At 33.7% G+C, this 20,619-nt stretch overlaps 1 non-coding gene across 1 annotated transcript; it reads left to right on the plus strand.

Moving 5' to 3' along the window:
- The first annotated feature begins 12,709 nt into the window (after positions 1-12,709).
- Positions 12,710-12,813, plus strand: LOC112713215 (small nucleolar RNA R71). The gene has a single exon (XR_003158194.1). It is a non-coding gene; the product is annotated as a small nucleolar RNA R71 (small nucleolar RNA).
- Positions 12,814-20,619: the final 7,806 nt, after the last annotated feature.

A 20,619-nucleotide genomic window follows, 5' to 3' on the forward strand; every position in this document is an offset into this window, starting at 1 on the left:
ATAATAAATTTTGAATGTTTGCATGTATTTTTGCTTAACCTTTTGTATTAAATCAATAGTAACATAAAATTTAATAAATTTAATAGTGAAATAGTTATATATTGCTAGAGAATAAAGAATATATAATCAATCAAATGACATAAAGCTATTAGGATTATTTTTGAACAATTCAATTTTGAATTTAAGTTCATGCAAAAATACATTTAAATTTATAAACGTAGTAGGAAGAAAGAATGAAGTATTGATAATAAAATAAATAATAGAGATTGAATTAATATAGTGTTATCGGGAAATTTCATTATAAGTTTTGAAAGAATTCAATTACATTCGAGACTTGGACTCATCTAATTGTATAAATGATAATAAAAATAAATAAATAAATATAATTCTGAAAAAAAATTAGCATGATGATATGAAAATTATAATGCTATAATGATATGTTTGGAATTTGTTTATGTGTGATGAATGAATTCATATATAAATTGAAATTAAAAAAGTGCTAAAGAAATAACTAGCAAATAATGTTCATCATTTTGATTTGATGTTATAGTTTATCAAATTTTAAGAATGAATTTTGAAAAAATTCAACAAATTTGTAGATATTGATTTTAGAGTATAGAGAGCAAAACATGTTCGACAAGTGTGACACATGAATAAGAATAGCTAATGCAAAGAATGAATCATGGTACATTTGGATTTAAAATGACAATAATATATAGGTAGAGGTTTATCCATACTCTCATGACAATAGATAAGAAAAATATAAGAGATGAGGTTACTGTGTAGTAGATGATCCCAAGAGTTGAAAACAAAATTTTACGCGACTATATAGTAGGTTTTGTACTCTTTCTGCTTTTGGTCAAGAATAAAAAAGATAGAACATGGCAAACAATATAAAGAGCATGAAATTAAAGAAATTTTGAAGGTGACATACATTGATTTATTTAAATTTTTAGGAGTTTGAAGTGCATATTTTTAGGCTTAGAATTATGGATTTGGATCTTCTAAAGTTTGAATTTCACTTTAAAGAATAAAGTGTGATCTCTCACCATTAATTTCATAGGTAGGACCAAGAATAAATATGAAAGAGAAACTATTCAATGATAGAAGATCATACTTTACTCTCTAAAGTGAAATTCAAACTTTAGAGAATTCAAATCCTTGAATTATTGATAGAAAGTATAGCAAATTAAAGATTAGTGTTAATAGTCATTTCATTATTCTAAATGAATTATTTGTAAAATCCTCAATAAATATTATTTGGCCTTATGAAACTGAGTTTTGAATAGAGGTTGAGAAATAAAAATAAAATAATTAGAATACATAAATTGCTAAAATATATAAATATTATTTGAAAATTGATTCAAGTATTTGAATATAATTCAAATTCTTTGAATCTATTCGGTGGATAATTTAATGTGAACAATGACAACATTAAAAATTTAGATTTATTAATTGAAAACTTGATTTGTTGTGATTTAATTTAACACAAATATAATTATTTGATCTGTTCTATTATTAAAAATGATTATGTGAAAATATTTGAGTCAACTAGAATTTTTTTATGGGCATGGACATTGTATTTATTTATGAAAAGTCTAGGAGACCAACTAATAGTCTAGTCAATTCGAGTCAACTAGGATAAAAAAATTTCAAAAATAAAAATTAAAAACAAAAAATCACTTAAAATACATATTTTTTTATGTTTTGGATGTTTCTTTGTTTTAGGTTTTAGATATTTTTTTATTTTAGATATATTATTTTTAAATTTTGAATGTTTTTTTCTAATATTACTTAAATATCTCGTTTTGATAGGTTTTAAAATTTTTAAAATAATTTTTAACATCCTTTTTTGTTAGATTTTTTATATTTCTTTTTATTAGGTTCAAATATTTTTTTTTACAAATTTTAAAATAATTTTAGAATTTTTTAAATAAATTTTAGAATTTCAAAAATAATTTTGCATGTTTAAAATTTTTAAAATAATTTTGCTATCTGCGCTTAATGTAGCCACCCCAAAGTCCGCAAATTGGAGATTATGGTTTGTGTTATCACTCTTTCACTATTTTTTTTTCTTTTTTAGGCTATACTCTTTTGGTTCGTGAGAGTTACTAGTAAAATAGGTGGAAATTAGAAAAATGAAGATTTTAGAACTCAATATTTTATGATTGTTTAGTTCAGCAATCATTAGCTCTTTTTATTTTTTTTATATCAATGTCTTCTTTAACTCTATGCTTATTTTATATAGCTTTTTTGACATTTTGCTTCTTCATTAAAAGTAATTGTAAACCATAAATTCAATGTGTGATTTTTTTAGCTACCGTCAGTGAGCAGTGTGCAATAGAGCCCATTTTTGTGCAAATTGATAGGCTGAATTTGGTTCAAAAGGAGAATTCTGATTATGAAAGGCCGCCCGAGAATCATGCTCTTTTTAACTTAACCCTGGAAAGCAACTCTATTAAATTCCCAGAAGTTGAAGACAAATATAGAACAAATATAAGATTGTTGATCACATAAGAAGAATAGAAGAGGAAACCAATATACTATATAATATATCGACCAAGATTTTATAAACTAATCGATTGTTTAATGTGAACAATGACAGAATTAAAGATTTATGTAACACCTTAGTTAACCTAAGTCTTACCTCATACCATAAAGCAAAAGTTAATTAAAGGTCACGACAATTCTAAAGTTTAAAATAGAGATAATAGTTCTAGAAAGAGATAAAGTTAATATATATATATATATATATATATATATATATATATATATATATATATATATATATATATATATATATATATATAGAAAGAGATAACAGTTCTAGAAGCTCGATGAAGGAATAAGCTCAAAATAGAGTTACATAAGCGTGAAACGTTCACACGAAGTTACAAACTTAAGGCACAAGATACAGATACGAGATAAGAAAGCATAAATAGATATATGAGTATAATAGTCATAAAGAACTATCCTTAGCCCGCAGAGTTTAGGCTGACTAGTTATAAACTGACATACAGAGTTTTTAAAAGTTAAAACAGAATACATCATATCTCTCTCACAGTTGGCCTCTAAGGCTAATATAAATACAAAAGTGAGAGTACTAAACAAAAGTAATCAAAAGACTCCAAAAGATAACCAAGATCCTCCGCTCTATCACCATCACGCAGTTAAAACAATGTGCTTAACGTCCGTATACTAATCTCATACCAACTTCAAAGATTCAACTATTCAAACTTCAACATAACTTATCTCCACCATTCTGAACCGTACTTCATTAAGTAACCCATTCAAAGGTTCTCGACTTTGTCAAACACTTCGCAAACCTTACTACTGGTCATAAGTCCCACATCAACAGAACTCTTTCACGTAAAATAAGGTTTCACAACTTCCTGTGATGTCGTACACTTATGAGTTTCACCTTTTGCATTCACCAAACGTGTTCTAAAGGACTAAAGTGTTGGTTACTAAGTCTAACGGTCGCACGAGATACCAAAACTAATCTCAAGTATACTCAGAAGTGTAATAGACCATAAAAAAGAAAGAAAAGCGACAAGGAGCGCATTTGCAAGAATTTGAAAGAATAAATGCCATCGCAGGTAAACAAGGATGCTCAAGTAATGAAGTTTGCTTGGAAGAAATCAATTGACAACTTCAAGGATAATCCTTGGATCAAAGAAATTGAATAGGATAAATAAGAAGAAAATTAGCATATTAGTTAAACATATCCAAGCTGAATCGAAGAAGTATGAGATTTCATAGAAAAGGAATGATTAAAGACTATGGTGATGCATTACTGCGGAACAACTTCAAGTGATCACGGGGGTTTCATAGTTCGTGGAGGAATATGGAATCAATAGCCGTGTTGCAAGAGTTTTAACATAGTTAGAAGTGTAAACAGTCAAGATATGCGTAAGGTACAAATGGCGAAGTAAGGAAATTTAAATTACATTCCAAGAAAAGAGAAGGAGGAACGACACATCAAATTAAAAGGCACAATTTAGAACACATAAGCAAATACAATATAATAAAAAGGGGCACTTTACATTTTCAAAGATTCAAGGGTCGGCATCATAACCAAAACAATTTCAATGTTATGTCAAAGAGTATAAGATTTCATAAAGAGAAGTATAATGACAAGGATAGATGTTCTTAAAGATTCAGATAGTAGTTTACAAATAAGAAGCAGACCTATGGAGAGATTAAGGAACTTCAATGGAGACGATGAGAAAAAAACGGTGCATTCATTAGAATTGAATTCAAGTTGAATCAAAGTGCAAGATTCACAAGAAAGTGACCAGAGTCAAGGACATCGTTTGCAGAATCCAAGGGAATGTGTAGGAACGCAATCAAATGAAGGGTCCACAAGGAATAGATAAACTTAAGAGGGAGATCATCTTACCTAATAAAAAGAGAAGATATGAAATAAACAATTGAGGAAACTAAACAAAGTATATGTTTGCATTACCTCGAAACTCTACGACTCCTTATAACCTCGTACACTTACCAAATTCACTTCCTGTGCGCACAAATCGCGTCCTTAAAAACTAATACATAAGGAATACTAAACTTGAGAAGATTACAAACGATACAAATGGTATTTGCAAGAAATCAAGAGAATATTCAGGTTCACAGTTGAACAAGGATGGTACTTTGCAATGATTTGAAAGAATATGTGAAATTATCAACAGACAAGGATGTATATAAGCAACGAAGTGTAGTGTAAAGGGAGTTAATTCAAAAGCTTAAGAAGGAATTCTAAATCAAAGAGCTTCAGCATGGGCAATAATAGGAAAAAGTGTACAGCAATTTAGAACAACTTCAAATTGATCCTAAGGGAATTGGTTTATCTTTTTCTAAAGAAAGTATATAAATTCAATATTTCTCAACAAAAAAAAAAACTAAGGTAAATATTATGTTATGCTAAATCAAATTCAAATTAAAATGATTTGTGTGAAGTTTATTAAATGAAAATTAACTGGAATGAAAGCAGAAATCTTGCTTTAGAAAGTTTGAAGAGTTCGTAGATACATAATTAAGTAAATATATATATGCATAAAAATTCGAATAATATTGCAAAAGGATCAAATTATGTTCAAATGAGAAAATCTAAGGTAAGGTATTCTTGTAAAGATAAATAAAGACTAAGTAGTACTTTTAAATAGAAGCATGTTGTAACTATATAAAGAAATTATTTATTTTTTGTAGGAAAGTACTTATAAAATCAAAGGTTGTCGTATTCAGAATTCAAATAATGGTTACAATCAGAATCAAATAGAAAAAGAACCAAAATGGAACTATTTTTAATAGAGATTCCAAGATAAGAGTTGTAGAAGAAAACTACTAGAATTGATACATTTTTTCAAAAAAAGGTCAGTTTTTATCATTTTTATGAAGAAACACAAAACCAAAGATTGTAGTCAGAGCAGGACACACAATAGTTGTAGAACACGAAACAGAAGAACTAAATCACATAATTAGTTTACTATGAATCGCGACTCTTAAGATTTCAAATGATTTTAGAATCAAGGATTATGCATTGCACCAAAACTAATTCGAGATCAAATCAACAAATACCAAATTTATGAACAGTGTCAAGGTTGAATGTTCCTTAAAGATTCAAGTAACAATTAGGAACGTAATCAAGCAAGGATATATATATGAATGACAAGATATGGTAGAAAAATATCCAAAACACATTCCAAGAAAGAAATCAAGAACTAGAGATTCCAATACAATTGATAAAGAAAAAGATAACGTCAAGCACGAATAAAGATTATATGTCGAAATGGAACTAATATCTAGAACTTAGTTTCTAACGTTCCCAAAACTCGCGACTCGCGTTATTTATGACTCGCATATCATCTATGATAACCCATTAGTGCTTACGTATACATAATTCACTAGTGTTAAGCCGGCCAAACTTAATACCAGGAATTATGCAATGCAAGACTAATGGAATTAATCAATAGACCGTCATGTGTATAAAGCTCTAATTCTCGTTATTCAAACAAGACCTACTACATGACAGACTCTCAAAGTATGCAATTGAAGCATAGTCGGTCCATTCCTCAGGCTCTACAGAAATGACCGCTCTGATACCATAATGTAACACCCTCACTACCAGAATGTCATGCTTTCGGCTGCACCACTCTGATAGCAAGAAGTATTACGACTACTTTATATACTTAATATTAAAATAGAAGCCTGTGACTCGATACTGTATCGCTGATTTCTTTAAAAATCGGAAATAAATACTTTATCTTAAGAAAAAACAAACAAGCAGGCATAGATTCATGTACAAAATTTCTTACATAATATCTTATAATATAATATACATATAAAATATACAACTCCAATCCCTCTTACAAAATTATAATAACAAAGACGAGGGAAGAAAATAATCTAATTAATACAACAACATATAAACCAAACATAGTATAACTCTTCATAATGCTTCTTCATCCGGTTCCTGAAAAGGTAAAGCTGTAGAGGGGTGAGAACCTAACCACACGGTCTCACCACGGAGTTTCAGAATTGTCATAAGAATATATTTAATAAGAAAACTGTTTTCAAGCTCAGTGATTATCATTGCCTTATGAATCCTTTTAAAAACCAATAGCTAATCGTTCAAAACCTTTTTAATGAAACAATGTTTAACCTTTTAGAAATCTAAAACATTTCTCTTCTTATAAGAAAATCTCAATCAGAAACCAACCACGCAATCAATCAACACAATCATTAATTCAGCACCAAATTTCATTCTCAAATGTAGCACATCAGGACAAACACATGCAAGATAGACAAGGAAAGCACAGGTTCAGGTAGCAGTTAAGAATAGTTTTAACAATTAAGCAAACCAAAACAGAATTCAAACCTAAAAAAGCATACAAATGCATATGATGCATGCGTGTCCTATGGCTAATGAGCTCATCTATCGGTTATCCAGCCAACCCGACAAGTCCGAAAACCTTAGACTATCCCCCGTCGCGCATCCCCATGAGTCTATGCATGGTTTTTTCTTATATTCAAATATCAATTGCTCAATGGGAGTACCATTCCCGGGAATTTATATGTGCCCGGTTACCCTTACGACGTAGGGTCAACAGAGTATTAGTGCACGAAATTGTGATACACAACTCTGATACAACTAACCAGCAAGTGTATTGGGTCGTCCAAGTAATATCTTACGTAAGTAAGGGTCGATCCCACAGAGATTGTCGGCTTGAAGCAAGCTATGGTCATCCTGTAAATCTCAGTCGGGCGGATTCAGAATGTTATGAGAGTTTAGATAATTAAAAGATAAATAAAACATAAAATAAGATAGGGATACTTATGCAATTCATTGGTGGGAATTTCAGATAAGCGTATGGAGATGCTTTGTTGCTCCTAAACTTCTGCTTTCCTATTGTCTTCATCCAATCATTCATACTTCCTTCCATGGCAAGCTGTATATTGAGGGATCACTATTGTCAATGGCTACCGTCCGTCCTCTCAGTGAAAATGGTCCGACTACGGGTTACGTAGGGCTAATCATCTGTTGGTTCTTACTTGTGTTGGAATAAGATCCAATGATCTTTTTGTGCACTGTCACTGTACCCAACAGTCATGAGTTTGAAGCTCATCACAGTCATCCTATCCTAGATCCTACTCAGAATACCACAGACAAGGTTTAGACTTTTCGGATCTCAAGAATGCTGCCAATTGGTTCTAGCTTATACCACGAAGACTCTGATTTCATGGAATTGAAAGGCTCTGTTGTCAGGAGAGGCAATCATGCATCGTGAACCAGGAACCCAAGAGATACACACTCAAGCTCTCGCAGATAGAACAGAAGTGGTTGTCAGGCACGCGTTCATAAGGGAGGAGGATGATGAGTGTCACGGATCATCACATCCATCAGGTTGAAGTACGAGTGAATATCTTAGAATAAGAATAAGCATGAATTGAATAGAAAAATAATAGTACTTTGCATTGATTCATGAGGAACAACAGAGCTCCACACATATAAATACAATAGAAAAAAGTCATATTTATACTAAACTAGTTACTAGGGCTTACAGAAATAAGTAGATAGTATAGAAATCCACTTCCGGGACCCACTTGGTGTGTGTTTGGGCTGAGCATTGAAGCTTTCACGTGCATAGGCTTTCCTTGGCGTTTTACTCCAGCTTTGGTGCCAGTTTTGGCATTTTACACCAGAAAAGGGTCTCTGACCGGCGTTTAGACGCCAGTTTGGGCCATCAAATCTTGGGTAAAGTATAGACTATTATAAATTTCTGGAAAGCCCAAGATGTCTACTTTCCAACGCAATTGAGATCGCGCCAATTGGGCTTTTGTAGCTCTAGAAAATTTATTTCGCGTACAGGAGGGTCAGAATCCAACAGCATCTGCAGTCCTTTTTCAACCTCTGAATCAACTTTTTGCTCAGATCTCTCGATTTCAGCCAGAAAATACCTGAAATCATAGAAAAATACACAAACTCATAATAAAGTCCAGAAATATGAATTTTGCATAAAAACAAATAAAAATATAATAAAAAATAACTAAAACATACTAAAAACTATGTAAAAACAATGCCAAAAAGCATATAAATTATCCACCTCACCACAACACCAAACTTAAATTGTTGCTTGTCCCCAAACAACTAAAAATAAAATAAGATAAAAATAAGAGAATATACTATAAATCCCAAAATATCAATAATGCTTAGTTCAAATTAGATGAGCGGGGCTAGTAGCTTTTTGCTTCTGAATAGTTTCGGCATCTCACTTTATCCTGTGAAGTTCAGAATGATTGGCATCTATAGGAACTCAGAATTAAGATAGTGTTATTGACTCTCCTAGTTCAGTATGTTGATTCTTAAACACAGCTACTTTATGAGTCTTTGCCGTGGCCCTAAGCACTTTGTTTTCCAGTATTACCACCGGATACATAAATGCCACAGACACATAATTGGGTGAACCTTTTCAGATTGTGACTTAGCTTTGCTAGAGTTCCCAGTTAGAGGTGTCCAGAGTTCTTAAGCACACTCTTTTTGCTTTGGATCACGACTTTAACCACTCAGTCTTAAGCTTTTCACTTGGACCTTCATGACACAAGCACATGGTTAGTGACATCTTGATTTAGCCGCTTAGGCCAGGATTTTATTCCTTTGGGCCCTCCTATCCATTAATGCTCAAAGCCTTGGATCCCTTTTACCCTTGCCTTTTGGTTTTAAGGGCTATTGGCTTTTTCTGCTTACTTTTCCTTTTTTTGCAAGCTTTGTTATTCCCTGCTTTTTCTTGCTTCAAGAATCAATTTTATAAATTTTCAGATTATTAATAATATTTCTCTTTTTTCATCATTCTTTCAAGAGCCAACAAATTTAACATTCATAAACTTCACTATAAAAAATATGCACAGTTCAAGCATTCATTCAAAAAATAAAAAGTATTGCCACCACATCAAAATAATTAAACTAATTTCAAGATAAAATTTTAAATTCATGTACTTCTTGTTCTTTTGTAATTAGGAACATTTTTCATTTAAGAAGGTGAAGGATTCATGGAATTATTCATAGTTTTAAGACATAGACACTAGACACTAATGATCATGTAATGAAGCTAAAACATAGTCAAATATAAAGCATAAAAATCGAAAAACAAAAAAATAGGAACAAGGAAATTAAAGAACGGGTCCACCTTAGTGATGGCGGCTAGTTCTTCCTCTTGAAGATCTTATGGAGTGCTTGAGCTCCTCAATATCTCTTCCTTGCCTTTGTTGCTCCTCCCTCATGGCTCTTTGGTCCTCTCTAATTTCATGGAGGATAATGGAGTGCTCTTGGTGCTCCATCCTTATTTGCTCCATGTTGGAACTTAAATCCCCTAAATAGGTGTTGAGTTGCTCCCAATAGTTGTGTGGAGGAAAATGCATCCCTTGGGGCATCTAAGGGATTTCTTGATGAAGGACTTCCTCATGCTCTTGTTGAGGTCCATGAGTGGGCTCTCTTGTTTGCTCCATCCTCTTTTTAGTGATAGGCTCTTGAGATGAATCTCTCCATCTCCCATGACTCGGAGGTGGAAGCCACTGCCTTCCCTTTCCTCTTTCTAGAGGTTTCTCTGGCCTTAGGTGCCATTAATGATTATGGAAAAATAAAAAAGCAAGGCTTTTTCCACATCAAGCTTAAAAGGTTTGCTTTTCCTCAAGCAAAAGAAGAAAGAAAAGAGGAGAAGAAGAAGAAACAGAGGAGATAGAAGTGTGTGAAGGGTTTGGCCAAGGGGGGGGTTTTAGTGGGTTAAGATGTGTGAAATTGAAGGTGGTAAGGAGGGCTATATATAGGGAAAGAGAGGGGTGGGTGGCCGAATAGGAGTGGGTGGCTTTGGGAGGGAAATGGTTTGAATTTGAATGGTGAGGTAGGTGGGGTTTGATGGTGGGATTTTTGGAGAAGAGTGGATGGATGTGAGTGGTGAAGAAATTATGGGGAAGAGGGTATGATTTGATAGGTGAATAGTGGTTTGAGAATAGTGTTATGGAGATGTGTGAAGAGGAGAGAGAGTGAGTTGAGGTAGGTGGGGATCCTGTGGGGTCCGCAGATCCTGAGGTGTCAAGAATTTTGCATCTCTGCACCTTGCTGGCATTAAACGCCCCTATGTGTGCCTTTCTGGCATTTAAACGCCAGGCTGCTGCCCTTTTCTGGCGTTTAAATGCCAGTCTACTGCACTTTTCTGGCGTTTAAATGCCCAGAAATGTGCCAGACTGGGCGTTTAAACGCCCATTTTTATACCTTTACTGGCATTTAAACGCCAGACTACTGCCCATTTCTGGCATTTAAACGCCCAGAATGGTGCCAGGCTGGGCGTTTAACGCCCATTTTGGTATCCTTACTCGCGTTTAAACGCCAGTAAGCTCGTCCTCCAGGGTGTGCCATTTTTAATGCTATTTTTTATTTTTCTTTAATTTTTGTAGTTGTTTTTGTAACTCCACATGATCATGATCCTAAAGAAAACATAAAATAACATAGATAAATAAAATAAAATTGGGTTTCCTCCCAATAAGCGCTTCTTTAATGTCAATAGATTAATAGTGAGCTCTTTTCAGAGCTTCACAGATGCTCAGAGCATGATTGTGGCCTCCCAACACCAAACCTAGAGTTTGAGTATGGGGGTTCTGTCTGACTCTCTATTGAGATAAGCTTTTCATGCTTCTTCTTCATGTTTACGAAAGAAGATCCTTGAGCCTTAAACACAAGGTAGTCCTCATTCAATTGAAGGACTAACTCTCCTCTGTCCACATCAATCACAGTCCTTGCTGTGGCTAGGAAGGGTCTTCCAAGGATGATGGATTCATCTTCATCCTTCCCAATGTCTAGGATTATGAAGTCAGCAGGGACGTAAAGGCCTTCAACCTTCACTAGGACATCCTCTACAAGTCCATAAGCCTTTTTCATTGATTTGTCTGCCATCTCTAGTGAGATTTTTACAGCTTGTACCTCAAAGATCCCTAGTTTCTCCATTACAGATAGTGGCATGAGGTTGATACCTGACCTCAGGTCACACAGAGCCTTTTCAAAGGTCATGGTGCCTATGGTGCAAGGTAATAAGAACTTTCCGGGATCCGATTTCTTTTGAGGAAATGTCTGCTGAATCCATGTATTCAGTTCATTGATGAGCAATGGAGGTTCATCCTCCCAAGCCTCATTACCAAATAACTTGGCATTCAGCTTCATGATTACTCCTAGATATTGAGCAATTTACTCTTCAGTAGTAACTTCATCTTCTTCAGAAGAAGAATATTCTTCAGAGCTCATTGATGGTAATAAGAAGTTCAGTGGAATCTCTATGGTCTCTGTATGAACCTCAGATTCCTTTGGTTCCCCATTAGGGAACTTCTTATTGGTCAGTGGACGTCCATTGAGGTCTTCCTCAATGGAAATCACGCCATCCTCCTCCTCTATAGGTTCGGCCATTTTGGTCATATTAATGGCCCTGCACTCTCTCTTTGGATTCTCTTCTGTATTACTTGGGAGAGTACTAGGAGGAGTTTCAATAACTCTTTTACTCAGTTGGCCCACTTGTGCCTCCAAATTTTTGATGGAGGACCTTGTTTCATTCATGAAATTGAGAGTGGCCTTAGATAGATCAGAGACTATGTTTGCTAAGCCATAGAGACTCTGCTCAGAATTCTCTATCTGTTGCTGAGAAGATGATGAAAAAAGTTTGCTATTGCCAAACCTATTTCTCCCATTATTATTGAAGCCCTGTTGAGGCTTCTATTGATCCTTCCATGAAAGATTTGGATAATTCCTCCATGAAGTATTTTAGGTGTTTTCATAGGATTCTCCCATGTAATTCACCTCTTCCATTGCAGGATTCTCAGGGTCATAAGCTTCTCCTTCAGAGGAGGCTTCTTTAACACTGCCGGATGCAGCTTGCAATCCAGTCAAATTCTGAGAAATCATATTGACTTGCTGAGTCAATATTTTGTTCTGAGCCAATATGGCATTCAGAGTATCAATCTCAAGAACTCCTTTCTTCTGAGTCACCCCATTATTCACAGAATTTCTTTCAAAAGTGTACATAAACTATTATTTGCAACCATCTCAATGAGTTCTTGGGCTTCTACAGGTGTTTTCAGATGAAGGGATCCACCAGCAGAATGATCTAATGACATCTTTGACAATTTAGACAGACCATCATAGAATATACATATGGTGCTCCATTCTGGAAACATGTCAAAAGGACACCTTTTGGTTAATTGTTTGTATCTTTCCCAAGCTTCATAGAGAGATTCACCTTTCTTCTGTCTGAAGGTTTGGATGTCCATTCTGAGCTTACTCATATTTTGAGGTGGAAAGAATTTGGTCAAGAAAGCATTGACCAGCTTGTCCCAAGAGTTCATGCTTTCTCTAGGTTGTGAGTCCAACCATGTCCTAGCTCTGTCTCTTACAGCAAAGGGGAAAAGTATAAGTCTGTAGACCTCGGGATCAACCCTATTAGTCTTAACAGTATCACAGATTTGCAAGAATTCAGATAAGAACTGATGAGGATCTTCTGATGGAAGTCTATGAAACTTGCAGTTCTGCTACATTAGAGAAACTAATTGAGGCTTAAGCTCAAAGTTGTTTGCTCCAATGGCAGGAATTGAGATGCTTCTTCTATAGAAGTTGGAAGTTGGTGTAGCATAGTCACCAAGACTCTTCCTTGCATCTCTGGCATTGTTGTTATTTTTGGCTGCCATGTCTTCTTCTTTTTCAAAAATTTCTGTCAGGTCTTTTCCAGAGAGTTGTGCTTTAGCTTTTCTTAGCTTCCTCTTCAGAGTCCTTTTAGGTTCAGGATCGGCTTCAACAAGAATATCTTTATCCTTGTTCCTGCTCATGTGAAAAAGAAGGAAACAAAAAAGAAAAGGAATCCTCTATGTCACAGTATAGAGATTCCTTTATGTGAGTAGAAGAAGAGAAGAAGAGAAGAATAAGGTAGAGAGAGAATAAAGAGAATTCGAACACAGAGAGGGAGAGAGGGTTTGAATTTTTAAGAAGGAAAGAAGTGTTAGTAAATAAATAAATAAATAGAAAGATATGAGAGAAAGGGAATTCAAATATTAAATAAAAGGAAAAATATTTTTGTTTTTATTTTAAATATTAGTTAGTATTCGAAAATTAAGAAAGGAATAAAATAAAATTAGCATTTAAAACAATTAGTTAATTAAAAAGATTTTTGAAAAAGTTGTTAGTGGTTTTCGAAAATTGGAGAGAGAAAAGTAGTTAGGTGGTTCTGAAAAAAATAAGAATTAGTAAACTTTTAAAATCAAACAAAAACTCAAGTAGTTGATTGAAAAAGATTTGAAAATAAATTTTGAAAAGATAATAAGTTAGAAAAAGATTTTGAAATTAAGTTTTGAAAAAGATATGATTGAAATCTATTTTGAAAAAGATTTGAAAAAGAAATTTAAAAAGATTTGATTTTGAAAATTGAAGTTGATGACTTGACTAACAAGAAACTAAAAGATATGATTCTAGAATTTAAAGATTGAACATTTCTTAACAAGAAAGTAACAAACTTGAAATTTTTTAATCAAATCCTTAATTGTTAGCAAGGTTTTCAAAAATATCAAATAAAATTAAGAAAAAGATTTTGAAAATCAATTTTTAAAATTTTTTTCGAAAATATTAAGAAGAGAAATGAAAAAGATTTTATTTTTGAAAAAGATTTGAAAAGATAGAATTTTTAAATTGAAATTTTGACTTGATTAACTAGAAACCACTAAATTTTAAAAATCTTTGACTAAGTCAACCCAAAATTTTGAATTTTATGAGTGAAATAAGGAAAAGATAATTTTTTTTATTTTTGAATTTTAATGAGGAAAGAGAAAAACAAAAAAATTGACTCAAAACATAAAAATTTTGGATCAAAACCAATGATGCATGCAAGAACACTTTGAATGTCAAGATGAACACCGAGAACACTTTGAAGATCATAATGAACATCAAGAACATATTTTTGAAAAATTTTTAAGAAAAGAAACACATGCAAGACACCAAACTTAGAAATTTTTAATGCTTAGACACTAACAAATTAAAAATGCATATGAAAAACAAGAAAAGACTCAAAACAAGAAAATCACAAGATCAAACAAAGACAATGATCAAGAACAACTTGAAAATCAAGAAGAACATATGCATGAGTTTTTGAAAAATGCTAGAAGAATAAAAACATGCAATTGACACCAAACTCAAAATTTGACTCTAGACTCAAACAAGAAACATAAATTTTTTTTTATTTTATGATTTTATTAAATATATTTTTTTGAAAAATTTTCGAAAATTAGAAAAATAAATTTTTTGAAAGATTTTTGAAAATAGAACAAGAAGAAAATTACCTAATCTAAGTAACAAGATGAACCGTCAGTTGTCCAAACTCGAACAATCCCCGGCAACGGCGCCAAAAACTTGGTGCACGGAATTGTGATACACAACTCCGATACAACTAACCAGCAAGTGCACTGGGTCGTCCAAGTAATACCTTACGTGAGTAAGGGTCGATCCCATGGAGATTGTCGGCTTGAAGCAAGCTATGGTCATCCTGTATAGTCGGGCGGATTCAGAATGTTATGAGAGTTTAGATAATTAAAAGATAAATAAAACATAAAATAAGATAGGGATACTTATGCAATTCATAGGTGGGAATTTCAGATAAGCGTATGGAGATGCTTTGTTGCTCCTGAACTTCTGCTTTTCTATTGTCTTCATCCAATCATTCATACTCCCTTCCATGGCAAGTTGTATGTTGGGGGATCACCGTTGTCAATGGCTACCATCCGTCCTCTCAATGAAAATGGTCTGGCTATGGGTTACGTAGGGCTAATCATCTGTCGGTTCTCACTTGTGTTGGAATAAGATCCAATGATCCTTTTGCGCACTGTCACTGTGCCCAACAGTCATGAGTTTGAAGCTCATCACAGTCATCCCATCCTAGATCCTACTCGGAATACCACAGACAAGGTTTCGACTTTTTGGACTTCAAGAATGCTGCCAATTGGTTCTGGCTTATACCACGAAGACTCTGATTTCATGGAATTGAAAGGCTTTGTTGTCAGGAGAGGCAATCATGCGTCGTGAACCAGGAACCCAAGAGATACACACTCAAGCTCTCGCAGATAGAACGGAAGTGGTTGTCAGGCACGCGCTCATAATGGAGGATGATGATGAGTGTCACAGATCATCACATCCATCAGGTTAAAGTACGAGTGAATATCTTAGAATAAGAATAAGTGTGAATTGAATAGAAAAACAATAGTACTTTACATTGATTCATGAGGAACAGCAGAGCTCCACACCTTAATCTATGAAGTGTAGAAACTCCACCGTTGAAAATACAAAAGTGATGAAGGTCCAGGCATGGCCGAATGGCCAGTCCCCAAAACGTGATCAAGAGATCAAAAGTGAGCCAAAGATAGTCTCAAAAATGATCTAAAGATATAAATACAATAGTAAAGAGTCTTATTTATACTAAACTAGTTACTAGGGTTTACAGAAATAAGTAGATAGTGCAGAAATCCACTTCCGGGGCCCACTTGGTGTGTGCTTGGGCTGAGCATTGAAGCTTTCACGTGCATAGGCTTTCTTTGGTGTTTTACTCCAGCTTTGGTGCCAGTTCTGGCGTTTTACTCCAGCTTTGGTGCTAGTTCTGGTGTTTTACGCTAGAAAAGGGCTCTGACCGGCGTTTAGACGCCAGTTTGGGCCATCAAATCTTGGGCAAAGTATGAACTATCATACATTTCTGGAAAGCCCAAGATGTCTACTTTCCAATGCAATTGAGAGCACGCCGATTGGGCTTCTGTAGCTCCAGAAAATTTATTTCGCGTACAGGAGCGTCAGAATCCAACAGCATCTGCAGTCTTTTTTCAGCCTCTGAATCAGCTTTTTGTTCAGATCCCTCAATTTCAGCCAGAAAATACCTGAAATCACAGAAAAACACAAAAACTCATAGTAAAGTCTAGAAATGTGAATTTTACATAAAAACTAATAAAAATATAATAAAAACTAACGAAAACATACTAAAAATTATGTAAAAACAATGCCTTAAAGCATATAAATTATCCGCTCATCAAGTATCGAATCTCAACATGGAGCAAGTGGTGGCAAGCCACTGTGTCTATCCAGGGAAATTTGTGTCTCAGATAATTCAAATTCATAAGCCATATGAATAATTCAAAGATCATATCTCAATATTCTCAATCCATATCTCAACATTCTCAACATCATCATCATTCATCAATCCATATTTCGTTTCCAAATTCATTCAAAAACCATATTTTAAAGAAAATCCTCATCATCTTTCTTTCCATTTCGTTCATTAACAATCCCAATTCAAAACATAAATATTTCTTTAATAAATAAATCAATCTTAAAACATATAATGTTTAAAAACAAATCTTTTTAGATAATACTTTAAGCAAAACTTCCAATTTTATAAAATTTCGGCAGCATCTCCTCTAAAACTCGGACACTGCCACCCTTTTCAGGTCCCATCCAAACATTTCTCAAACCCTTCTCAACCATTTCCAAGTCTCAATCATTTTCCAAAATTAATCCAGTTCTAATATCAAATCATTTTCAAATTAAATCAATCCCAATAATAAATCTTTTCTTCAAAATCAAACCAGCTCCAATATTAAGTAATTTATAAAATCAAACTAATTTAAAACCAAACCGCTTCCAAAAATCCATTCATTTTCATATCTTAAAATCATTTTAAAAACCGACTCAATTACATTAACAAACTAACTCCAAGACTAGAAAAAACCACATTTAATAAAATTAAGTCAGATAACTTTATAAATCACTCTTTTATTAATAACCACACAGCACTGAAGCAATCAATAATTTAATACAGCAAACAGCCACATCCATAAAACAAATATAATCACAGAAATATATTTTTCACATCGATATCTATTTATAACAACTTTTTAAGATAAAATTAAATTTTAAGAAAAATTCCTACCTCGAAAAGTTGAACCCATAAGCTAAATGTGTCACAAGAACCCTTTCTCTTGGCCCGAAATCAATTGTAGCTTCAACCACAGGTTCGCTCACTTCCGCGGACGACGATTGGGCACAACAATGCAAGTAGCGCCACCTTCTTCTCCATCCGTCGTCCTCCTTTTGCGCGTCTGCTCCTCGCGTGCGTTCTCGTTGGTGGCTGTGAAGAGAGATGCGACGGTAGTGGAAGTTGGCATCGTGGACAGGAGCAGCAGTGGCAATGCATGGACATCGATGAGGGTGGCTAGTGCGACGCTCGCTCTCTCACCCGCGGGCTCTTTTTCTTCGCAACTCTGATTTAACGGCGGCTACCAGAATTTCTGGTCTTCCCCCGCGACGGCGATGATGATGACTCGGGATGAGGGCGACGGCGGTAGCGACAGCAAGACGCGAGGCGGCTTTTCTCTCTCCTTCCAGTCACAACCTCTCTCTCTTTCTCTCAGTGACTCGACGGTGACGGCGGCTCCTAGCCCCGCCGGCGCCGTCCCCTTTCCTTCCCCCTCTTCTTCTCAGCTTTCCCGTTCTCCCATCTCTACCCTCACTATTTCTTTCTTTCTTTCTTTCTTTCTTTTTTACTGCTACTGGGTTTGGTTAGAGAAGGGAAACATTGGCGGTGGTTAGGGTTAGGTTAGAAGGGGTTAGGGTTTTTGGGGATTAATTTGGGAATTAGGGTTTAATTTGGGACAAAAGTGAAATTAAGAATTTTGGGTAAATTGGGGTTTGGTCAATTTTAATAAAATTAAAGTATATTATAAAAGAATTAAAATCTAATTTGATCTCTTAAAATTACTTTAAAAATACTACTTAATTATCAATTTACTAATCAGCTTTTAATCAAATATTCTAATTTTAAAATTAGAAATAATATAATTTATTTTCTGTTTATAAAAATTAGAGTATTAAATTCCAAAATCTCAATTATTTAACTAAATCGTATGAAATTCTTATTCTTTTACAACTGTTAAGTTTATAATTTAAATATATAAAATTATTCAATAATTATAAGATTAAGTAAAATTTTCAATTTAATTATCAAAACTTGATTTAATTATTTTAAATAAAATAATTTCTAAAAGTAAAATTTTTAATGAATATATAAATTGAAATTAACTCATAGTAATATTTTTCGAAAGTTCTGGGTCTTACACACTGGATGTGTATACACTCTCAACACTTAGTGTCTAAGGGTTTAATCACTCAAGTATCCTCTAATGATGCTTTCAAGGATTTTCTCTTCATCTAACAATCAACAAACATTTGATGCATGAATGCAAATATTATGAGAACTTCTTAGAGTTATAATAGGGTTAGGGTTAAGGTGGGATAAATATGGCTAAGTGGACTAAAAGATTGAATCCTTGATTAGTTTAGGTATCCAACTCAACCTATATTACCCTAACAACAATGCAACCTAACCTTCCATCATTTTCTCTTTTTATACACATTCATGCAACTTTTCATCCAAATCACATATGCATTCCCTATTCATTTTTCTTTTTCTATAACAAATGCATATGGTTAAAGCAAATTGACACATGAATGTGCACCCATTTTCAAAATTTTTCCAAAGCATACCCAAAATACTTTTGTTCTTTCTACCAAAGTCCTCCAAAATTCCCCCACACTTAAATGCAACATACTTCTCAACCTAAGCTAATCGAAGGTGCAATTCAAGGTAATTCATGGTTTTCCGCTTAGGGTTGTAATGTGCCAATAATTAGAACCAAAGGGGATTAAAAAGCTCACAATTGGCTCACAAAGCTAGATATACGGGTACGACTATATGGGTGAGTAGTTTAATTCAAAAAATGGCCTCAATCATGCTAAATGCATTCAAATATCAAACATCGAAAATAAAGAATCAAGCGAATCTAAGATCACAATCATAGAACGAGTACAGCACACAAGAACAAGATAGTAGTCAAAATATACAACCACACATTATAAGCTCAACAACTGACAAGGTTGTTTGTTCTATCTCTCTTCTATGTTCCACAAGAATCATTCATGCAAGTCTTAAAAATAATTTCCGAATCAAATCAATGGTATGCCCTAAAAGAGATCTCTTGGAATTTTTGTTGTTGTTTTCACCAAAATTATTTCCTATATATGAATGTATGATGTGATGGATGCAATTTCAAAAATTCCTAGTTCTTTTCCTAATTTTCACTATCCAAAAATCATCATGAACAGTTAGGACAAAATTGAACTAGGCACTATACTATTCACAACATCCAATCATAACTTCTATCTATAAACTATATACCATGCAAAAGCAAAAATGCCAAATGCAATAGCTAGAAATAAACTATGAATAATCTATGATATATGTACCAGAAGAAAATGCAATGCAATAGTCAAAAGTACTCTAAATATCTACAAGAAATATAATAAAAAGAAAACAAAAGTAAAGTGCAAAGTGTTCAAAAAAGAAAATTTATGCCCCAAAAATTGCGAATCCTCCCCCACACTTAAGCGTTGCACGGTCCTTCGTGCATGAACATGATCTAGGGAGAATGAAGCTTTAGGTTCCTCCACCTTCAGCTGGTAGACGTGGGGGCTCGTGCTGCAGTTTAAAACAAGTAAACATGAATTGAGGAAGAGTTCATAGTTATGTGGCATGATAAAATACAATGTGTATATTCTAAATGTACATGGCTAGAACAGACATTGGCCGATTAAAATGGCAACCATACTATCAAAAAGTAAGCATGAGTTTTTCAATTAAACGGCTTAAGATGCAAGCAATTGATGAGCATCAATTAAACACAAGCAAGCTTAGGCAATTACAACAAGAGTGAATTGAATTTAAGAGATATTGGATATTGAAATTGTGCAAGTGGGAGCACAAGATTGATATAAAATAGCACAACAAACAATAACCAATTCAATGATGAAAATAAAATTACTCATTCATTCTCAAGAATATTGAAATAATCACATAGAGAAGGTGCTTGTTAGAAAATGACAAGCTTGATAAGAATCAAGTCGAGTCAACTCAAACAAATGCAAAGCATTGAGTCATTGACAAGAAATAAGTACCTTGTTATGTTATTATATTGATTTCAAAACCATGATGAACAAGCAATTCAATTCAA

The sequence above is a fragment of the Arachis hypogaea genome, chromosome 1, assembly GCF_003086295.3.
Source record: "Arachis hypogaea cultivar Tifrunner chromosome 1, arahy.Tifrunner.gnm2.J5K5, whole genome shotgun sequence".
Taxonomy (NCBI): domain Eukaryota; kingdom Viridiplantae; phylum Streptophyta; class Magnoliopsida; order Fabales; family Fabaceae; genus Arachis; species Arachis hypogaea.